Source organism: Taudactylus pleione, unplaced genomic scaffold, assembly GCF_031769625.1.
Source record: "Taudactylus pleione unplaced genomic scaffold, aTauple2 ptg000117l, whole genome shotgun sequence".
NCBI lineage: Eukaryota > Metazoa > Chordata > Amphibia > Anura > Myobatrachidae > Taudactylus > Taudactylus pleione.
In genome coordinates, this window is record NW_028284519.1 from 10,187,824 (window position 1) to 10,197,919 (window position 10,096).

Below are 10,096 nucleotides of genomic sequence, written 5' to 3' on the forward strand. Positions count from 1 at the left end.
GGTCCAGGACATTACATCCTTTTGTTCTTGCTGGAAAATAGCACTATATATATATATATATATATATTTAACCAAGTGTATGTATGTATATATCTATATATCACAGGTCAACGTTTCGAGTTTAATGTAAAACTCGTCATCAGGATATACTCGAAACGTTGACCTGTGACACATCTGCCATTGTGATTTATTGAAGACCGAAGAGTGACACCAATAACTTTGTGTACTTACCCCTATGTGTGCACCACGGCTACTACTTCATTTGTAACAGGAGTGCCTACACCTTGGAACTTGTATATATATATATATATATATATATATATATATATATATATATATATACATATATATATATACATATATATATATATATATATATATAGTCCAATATACTGCACTTGTTTAAATAAGCATGTTCAGTGACTCTGACCTCTGCTGCTTCCGGAGCTCTGAGCTCCATGTGTGCGCTGTGCAGGTTGCTGTTGATGCTGCCACTATGAAGGATAAGGTAATGTGTGTCCTGCATTCCATTCAGTTACTAATATCAGTATTGTTGTGCTCAATATTGAGTCTGTTTAAATGATATATTGCTAGTATATACACTTTAGTTTACATGCTTTGGTTTTAAGCAGCCTGGGTTCAAGCATATGAGCCACAGTATATTGTAAAATGTTTATATTATCATTAGGACTGACATTGTACCCTCAGTTTATATAAGATGTTGCTCTATGATATATACTAGTTTGATGATATTGGTATAAGTGTATACTTATGTGTTTTCTATTTATATACTGTCTGATATTGTTTGGAATTGCTTTAGATAGTTATGCACTCTGGGTGCTTTGTCATATAAGATGGTGTTTATTTGTTTGGCACACATATATGTGTGTTTGAATATATGAACACCTGTTTGGTAAATATATAGGTTCATGTATTTTCAGATTCACATCAGGTGCTTGCATGGCCATGTATGCATGTGTTCACATATATGATTATATACATGTACATTTATATTTGCATATATCTTCATTTGTTCTTTATAGGTGATGTTAACACGTCCATATCCTCATTGTGCCAGGCAGCGATTCTGATACAGTATGTTGAACATACATATGATTTCGACGTATGTAATGATTATTTGCTCATTATCTTGTAGGATGGGGCCAGATAGACATTGTCACCATTTCACTTATTATGTTTTTTTGTTTATTCATTTGTAGATCTATAAACTTGTGATTTGAAAGACACTAGTCTTGAAAAAGGTCATAAATTGGACCGAAACGTCGACACAACCAAATATGGTGTCTGACTTTAACGTCTAAAAGTTTTTTGAAGAAAAATGTCTCAATAAAATCAATAATTTTTAAGTGAGTGCCTTCATCTGAGAAATTCACAGATATTTCTTATATATATATATATATATATATATATATATATAGTTTATATATATAGTTTATATATATATAATATATATATATATATATATAGTTCAAAATAAATATATTATATCTACTGATTAGCTGTTTACTACGTAAGATATAGTGACAATGAAATCTTTAGCAATACAGTTGAGCTGTGTATCATAAAAGTACCTTGACAATCTGCTAATATATATTTACCAGAGAGTTTACACCTTCAATGCACACTTATTTTGATATCAAGGAAATTTTCCTCCAGGTGGTGTGCTTCATTAAATGTGTAACTCTTCTGAAGCACTTCGATATTAGGGAGAGGTGGTGAGAAAAGTATCGTTATAATAGGAACTCGCTGACAACTTTTGAAGTGACAATTACCAGCAGTCTTTTTACACATTTCTGTGACTGATCGTCGTTTGCTCAGAATTCCACAGACGTGTGTGAATCTTTGCCTACAGTGTTACATGTGTTGTATGTTAAAAAGTAAATACCACAAAGCTTTACATTTGGTTGCTGTAGAATAAAAGAAGAGAGAGGCAATGGAATTACAGCACTGTGTAGCCACGGCACTTCATGACAGAGAGTACTGTCTCACTTTGTCTGCAATTTATGTATGTCTGTATTAGGAAAGGTCTTTTGTTTACCTTAGGTTAACCCATATTACTTTCTCTATGAAGCTGAATACAGCTAATAATTTTCTGTGCCACCATGATTTAAAACTGGCATACACTGACTGCAGAAATTTTACCCTTAACTCCTATGTGTAGTATAGTGGATGGTATTGTAAAAAATATACCATTAGGTACACCATTATAATACTGGATAGGAACCCCTTTGACCACCAAAGAGTCTGAATTTTGCATGAAATTATTTTAACAAGGTACTGAACTCATTTAGTACAGATTCTGTGCCTGATTCAGGTTGGATCGCAAGGCAGCGGTCGTACGCAGCCAGACGATGTTTGAAATCTGCGCATGTATATAAGACGCAGTGTGAGTGCACAAACTGGCCACAGCGATCGGAAAGCGATCGCAGTGAGCACGCAGAGTCTTCACACAATGATTGACACGAAGTGACCGATTGAGGGTGGTGACGGGGAATGGTCAGAGAAACACAGACGTTTAAGCGCCGTTACAGGGGCGAGCTTAATTAAGCTCCTGCGATAGGTCTAGATGGCGACAGGAAGTTTAGCAGTTTGTGCGGTAGGGTTAGGTCAACCACAACTGTGTGGATAGTTCCGATGTTACCGATGTTTTAGCTCACTTGCAGATGCATGTCATTGAAAGTGGGCGGCCTTATACAGTGGTGGGCATCTTGGTATAGAGCTGCGGTTGCCGTGCGATTACATTCATTAGCATATTTTCGCAGCGAGCGGGGTGCGTGCGAACAAAGCTTTGCAAACCAACCTGAATCAGACCCTCTGTAGACATGATAGCACCTTACACTTATGCAGATTTGTTAGCTGCACATTCATGTGGTGACCACCACATTCCAATGGTGCTCTATTGGACTGAAGTTTTTAGAGACTATGCAAGCCATTGGAGTACACTGTTCTCTTTGTTATGTTCGTGGAACCAGCTTCAGATGAACTTTGTGACATTGCTCCTGGAAGAAGCCATTAAAAGCATAGGCAAATGCAGGGGGGGTTCCATCTGCTTGGAAACCCCCCTCCCCAGCACACATCGTGACCACAAAATAAATAGTAATATAATACAATGGACCTCATTCAGAGGCGGTCGCAAGAAGCGATCGCTCTCTCTGAATGAGGGCGGGTTCCTGGTCGCAAGGACTGATCGCAATCCCTCCTGGTCGCAAGCTAAGCTGTGGGTTACCACCCACAGCTTAGCTAGCGACCAGGGTGATGGTCGCGATGGTGATCACCATCGTGACCATCGGGGCTTGCAACAAGACCCTAAGGTTGGGTCTGGGCACTCGCAAGCAGAAAGCTCCCCAATGACATCACTGATGATGTCAGTGCGGCTGCCCACAAAACAGTAGGTGTTCCTTAAGGAACGCCTCCATTTTGGAAACCACCCCCCGGCCCACCTACAAAAAGGGGCGAGCTGTTGATCAACATTGACAGCTGCCCCTTTTGTAGCGAGCTCCGGAGTGAGAGAGTTTCTCTCTCACTCCGGGGCTTGCGCACACGCAGTGCAGCCGCTGTGCATGCGCAGGGATACCCATCGACCTTCTAGCAAGCACATCGGTGCTTACGACCAGGTCTGAATGACACCCTATGTTACTAGTGCTGCATGTTCTTCTCAGTATCACAAATTAAATGATTAGCACCACCTGTGAATCTTTTAAAATGTGTCAGCCAGTAATAAATATACCTGAGCACCAAATAGGAGATGTGGAAAACATGCACTGTTAGGGGTGCACTGCTATAGACCATCAATAGGGTTAATTATTAATACTGTATAATAATACACTATCCACTACATAAGGAGACCAATATGTACATATATGTCCAGGGCAGTGCTAGGTTCCTCTGTTGCTATCCCAGACTCCCGGACTTGCTCCCATGCTCTGGAATGGTGGCCACACCTGAAAAAAAACATTCTGCTCAGTCAAGATGGCCCTACTGCCGTATATAATGGCTTACTGTGATCACTGGTCCTGTATATGCTGGAATTATGCAACACAATATACTTTGTATGATGCATATTACAGCTGGAGAAGTGCTAATTATGCCCTCTTCATGGACTGGCCACATTCACTCTAAAATTACACATTTGGAAACACCCTTCTAGAAATGCTGCGTTTGCCACTGAGAAGATGTGTAGACTAAATCCATAAGGGAGGCACATGTTCAGCAACAATACTGAGGTAAGCTGTGACATTTACATGATGCTCAGTTGCTATGAAGGGTTCTAATATTTGGCAAACATTCCTCAATATTGGCAGAAACTATGTTAATAGGTGGCAGCGGTGTGAGGCTAGTCCACACTTTGAACAGCTTAACCAGTGATCGGTTTATTAACAGGGTGTGAGACAATACAGGGTTAATGCAGCATTACCCTGGTACATGCAGTATGATACAGATCCAGCCAGGAGCGGGTTAACAGGAGTAGAGTGTGGTGTGTGGGCTTTGCACAGTGGTAATAGATGCAGTGGTGGCAGTAGGACTTGTAGTCCCAATATTGGTGGTGACAAAATGGTAATCGGTGGCACAGCTACGTTTATATATGGCACAGTGACTCAGCAACACTCATGGGCATGTCCTAGCAGAATGGAGGAAGAAAAATGTGCAGTAAGCAACACATAACGCAGAAAGCGCATTGGGTCGGAGGTCATGAATGCACAGTGACAGTAGCCTTGTTACTATGGAGACAGCAAGAGCGCTCTCCTCCAACACTCACACCATTAGCCACCAGCAGCCTATACTGTAGACATATGGCAGGATATATTCATGTTATTTACGCCAATGTCTTTCAATATGAGCTGCATGTGATAGAAGAAATCGAGATCTGTCAGCCCAAGAAATGCTTTCCAAATCTTCAGCTGTCTTATGCTGACCCAGGGAACCCACTCTGAACTCTGTGGTGCTTACGGGGATGCGGTGGCAAACCCAGTGATCAAAGGCCCTCATTCCGAGCCGTATGCTCTGAGCAGAGCGCACGCTCGGAATGAGGGCCGCCCTCCATAAAAATGGAGCGTCCTCCTGGACGCTCGTATAGCTGTGGGTCACCACCCACAGCCTATACGAGCGTGCAGTTTGATGGCCGCGATGGTCGTGACCATCGCGACCATCGAAACTGCGAGCCGGAGCCTGCGGTTGAGGTTTTCAACCGCAAGGCCCGGAGTGATTTTGGCTCTATCAGAGTCAAAATCACTCCCACTGACATCTCTAGTGATGTCAGTGGGACGGCTTCTGACGGGAGGCGTTCCCTTGGGAACGCCCCCGTCAGGGAGGCACGCCCCCGGCACGCCCACCAAAGGGGGCGTGCTGTCAATCAACATCGACAGCACGCCCCCTTTGATCAGACACAACGAGCGAAGGACTTTCCTTCGCTCGTCGTGTCTGGCGCATGCGCACGACGGAGCTCCCTCCGTCGTGCGCATGCTCAGTGCAGACCATCGACCCACTTGCGAGCGGACAGCCGCTTGCGAGTGGGTCTGAATCAGGGCCTAAGTCTTGTATAAATAGATCTCTCCTGCTAGCTTCTGTGATCCACAGCAGCATCAGAGGACGCAGCATCAGATCATCTGCAAGAACATCAGCCATCTGATTAACCCGTCCCACAGGTTACACAGGATGGTTGGCGTTTTCACTTTGCCAGGGCCAGGGAATCTGCCGCAGAAGACTCAGACCATGGACTTGGCACACCTACTAACCTTGTCAATCATGCTGCAGCTTGCGGGCACTGTGAACGATCTCTAAGAAGGAGACCTGCACATGGCCAGTATTGATCCTGCACATGCGCAGATCTCTCACCATCGGTGTTGTATGCAAACCGTCAGGATAGCGTAAGCAGCTGTGCAATACCGTTCAACTCAAATGCAAATGCAGCAGGAGGTGTCTGAAATAGCCACCTCCTTGCTGCATATGTGATCCAATCGCAACCATTGCACCCATCGGTCACAACAGTTGTGCAAAATGATGCAAAAAGAAGCCCACTGCAGGCTTCTGTGATCTTCTCCTGCAACCAAAGATGCAGCACCAGATTAACTGTGTGAACATCAGACATCTGAGTAACCCTAAGGATGTTCGATAAAGTCACACTGCTGGGGCCAGTCAAGCTGCGACCAAGGACGCAGCCACTGGCTTTAGTATGCCCAGAAAATGGGGCAGACACTCCCCCGTTTTCTTGAACATTGTCGAACGCCACCCCCAAATGCCAGTGTCATGTCAAACATGCGCCGACTTTAGGGGTACTGTGAGCGAGATCGCAGGCACAGATGTGCACATGCGCAGATCTACAAACATTAGAGATGTATTTAAATATTGAATTTATGTAAATCTCTGAATCAGATGAGATAAGACAGACGCTAAAATAGTTGATTATCTTCGAGTGCTTTTGACTGTGACTATATTTAATGCTTAACATTTATTTTAAAATAAGACACTGCTGCTCTCAATATACAATGTTATGTAATGAAGAGAGCAAAGCTGTGTCATATGAATACAGCATTTCTGTCTACTCAGACTTTGGGTCTGATCCTGAGTCTTACGTCTTACAGTATTAAGATACTCACACAAATGGGCAATATTTACTGGTCTATGCATGCATCTGAATTGCACCGCGGATGCATCCTGATAATGGCCCTGATTCAGGCCTGCTCGCTGCCGTTGGCATCTCGCTGGGTTTGTGGGCATTTTTTATCTATTTATTTATTTTCTCCGGCCACTCACAAAGCTGTGAGAGACCACCCACAGCTTGTGCGAGCAGCCAGGAGACCATCACGATAATCGCAACCATGGGCCTTGCGACGAGATCCTACGGTAGGGTCTAGGCTTCCGCAAGACCAAGTGGACTTCCTGCTCTAATAGAGCAGGAAGTCCACTACTGACATCAGTAGTGATGTCAGTAATACCTCCCTGCAAATCTCAGGCATGCCTGTATTTGTCCAGCCACCCCCCCTACCCATCCACAAAACGGGGCAAGCTGTCACTCACCATCGACAGCCGCCCCGTCTTGTTGCGAGCTCCGTAGCGACTGAACTTCAGTCACTCAGCAGAGCTCAAGCATGCCATATGAGACACATGCGCAGTCAAAAAACATCAGGCCGCTTGCTAGCGATGTGCGCTCATCAGCAGGTTCTGAATCAGGGCCCATGTATGCAGATAGTTGGAGTACAGATTTGGATGCACAGTAGCAGAAATGTAAGGGACGTTCCTGTACGGTGACTGGGGGAATTGGGGGTGGCAAAAAAGACACACAGAGATGTTGTGTCTTATGTGAGTGTCGCTGTCGTGTCACTGAAACCCAGATCTATACAAAGCCGCCCTACCGCTGACATAAGAGGCCATAGTCAGATGGAAAAACCCCACCTGTTATGGGGGCAGGCAAAACTTTTGATAGTGCAAATGATGGTGGCATCTAATGATGCACCAAGCTGTATTCCAGCTCTATGGAAGCTGACAGTGGGCATGCCAAAGTGTGGTAGGTACTTGGGGAGAAAACAAATATGTCACAAGGGCCAAGCAAAGGTGAGTCACAAAACTAGCCAAGGTCTGTTATACGAAGAGGTCTCATAATAGCCACAGGGAATATCAAAGAGATGAATCAGTAAATGAGCCGGTTTATACGCTGGAGCAGTGGATCAAGACAATAGTATATGGTGCTGGAGCTAGATAGAGAGCCTAATATTCTGGCAACTTACAGTAGCTTGAGTTAAGTTTAATAGGGAAGCCGCATTTACATTACACACCTCTGTGATGTCAGCAGTTACATGACCGCAAGACTAAAGATATATAAATGTCACTCATCACTATAGGAAGAGGAGAATGGCACAAGCAATATTAGCAATATTAGCAATGTTAGCATAGAGCACAAGAAAGCAGCATGACTCCAGCCACAAGACACTATCACAGCTGGTAAGAGCAAACTGGGTGCTCTATGGGCCTGATTCAGAGCTGAACGCTGTGACCAGAGCGCTCGCACTGAATCAGGGCCCTCCTCCATGAAAATGGAGCGTTCTCCTGGACGCTCGCATAGCTGTGGGTGACCACCCACAGCATATGCGAGCATCCATGATGATGGTCACGATGGTCTTGACCATCGCGACCATCGGGCTTGCGACGGAGACCCTGCGGTAGGGTCTCGCTGCCGCAAGCCCTGGAGTGATTTTGGCTCTATCAGAGCCCAAATCACTCCCACTGACATCACTAGTGATGTCAGTGGGGCCGGCTTCAGACGGTAGGCTTTCCCATGGGAACGCCTCCGTCTGGCAGGCATGCCCCCGGCACGCCCACCAAAGGGGGTGTGCTGTCAATCAACATCGACAGCACCCCCCCTTTGGTGCGAGACCCCGAGCTACGTATTCCTCGTCGCTCGCCGGGTCTCGCGCATGCGCAGTGGGGGAACATCGACCGCTTGCGAGCGTCCTGCGCTCGTGAGCAGGTCTGAATGACCCCCTTCTATGCAACATTTTGTGACATTCTATCAGACAAGGCTAGAAGGAACACTGGTTAAATGGAAATTTTAGATATTGTTCCTTCTAGAGCCATATACTGTAGTGAAATGCAACCTCTGGAGCAGAATCCCAAAATGCAATCATAGAACATGCTATGGCATTATGAGAGGAATCGGTTTGTAATCCTGGTGACTGAATCAAACACCGACAGTGGAAGACTGATGGATGAAAATATCCAACTGGGGCTTGTAAGCACCCTAACCCTCCCCTCTCCCTACCCTTACCCTAACCCTCACTTAGTGGTGCTAACCCTAACTTCCCCCCCTAGTGCCTAACCCTAACCCCCCCTTCCCGCACCCTAAAGTTAACCTTTCCGGGGGGGTGCCTAACCCTAACCTCTCCCTCGTGGTTCCTATCCCTAACCCCCCTTTTCCTTGCCTAATCCTCCCAGGGTGGTGCCTAACCCTAAGATCCCATGGGGTTTCCTAAACCTTACCACCACCCCCCATGGCTACAGCCTAAGACACCTAGCTTACCTTCGTTCGGTCTGCTGGGCATTGGTATTTCGTAGTGGGGCTAATGATAGGCGTCGGGATTTCGACGCCTATCTTTAGTCCCATGTCGGGCTTTCAGTGTCGGTATTCCGTTGGCTGGGATGCCGGCCGTCGTAACCTGACTACGGAGCCTATTTATCAAAGTGAATTTGAGGTAAATTTCCCGAAAACACGTTTTCGGGGGTTTACCTCAAATACTAAGTATCCCCCGGATGTATGAAGGAGGGACCGCAGCAGCTATCTCCGATACCTGCTGCGATCCCTCCGTTGCCGCCGGCAGCCGCATCCCCCATAGGTTTCTATGGGGGATGCGATGCTACAAAATGTATCAATATCGGGAATGCGAAGCATTCCCGATATTGGCCCCAGCAGCTAATGCTATCTAAAGATAGCGTTAGCCGCTGTAGTCTATGTGGACTCACCGCATATCAGCCGGCGGACGGATCTGCCAGATCCCTCCGCCGGCAATGGGCGACGCTCATGTGCAGTCCGCGGGACTGTGCATGCGCAGAAGCCCCGACCGCCCTCCGGAGACATCGCAGGGACGGGCTCTTTTCGGAGCCCGTCTCCCTGCATGTCCCGGATAATAAATCCGGCAGATAGGATCGCATTTTGCAAGCGATCAGGGGCGGTACTGCAGGCCCTGATCGCATTGCAAAATGCGATCATTAATAAATGGGCGCCTACATCCCCTATGGGATGACAACAAATATTTTGTAACATACTGATTGTGGAGAAAAAGGATTACAATATACCCAGTACAAGAGGTGAAGAGTTTATACATTTATTCTGTTAGTTGATTTCATTTAACACATCTAACTTAAAATCTCCCTTTTGTGCCTAAAAATTAGAGATAGTGGAATGAAACGGTACCTTGTATCACCACTGAACCATATTTCAATTAAATTAATCTCCTATGACAATTCACCCGAAAATACCTGAATTAACAAGCACAATGCAATCAATAATTTGTATAATTATGACAGCTGTTAGTGCTAAATAGCCTATTAGCAAAAATTAAAGAACGGCGTAACAGGATCAGAAGCC

The 10,096-nt window shown here is 45.3% G+C and overlaps 1 long non-coding RNA gene across 1 annotated transcript; it reads left to right on the plus strand.

Annotated features, from left to right (window-relative positions):
* The first annotated feature begins 444 nt into the window (after positions 1-444).
* On the plus strand, positions 445-1,346 carry LOC148524516 (uncharacterized). The gene is made up of 3 exons (XR_015878365.1): positions 445-508; positions 1,044-1,123; positions 1,221-1,346. It is a non-coding gene; the product is annotated as an uncharacterized LOC148524516 (long non-coding RNA).
* Positions 1,347-10,096: the final 8,750 nt, after the last annotated feature.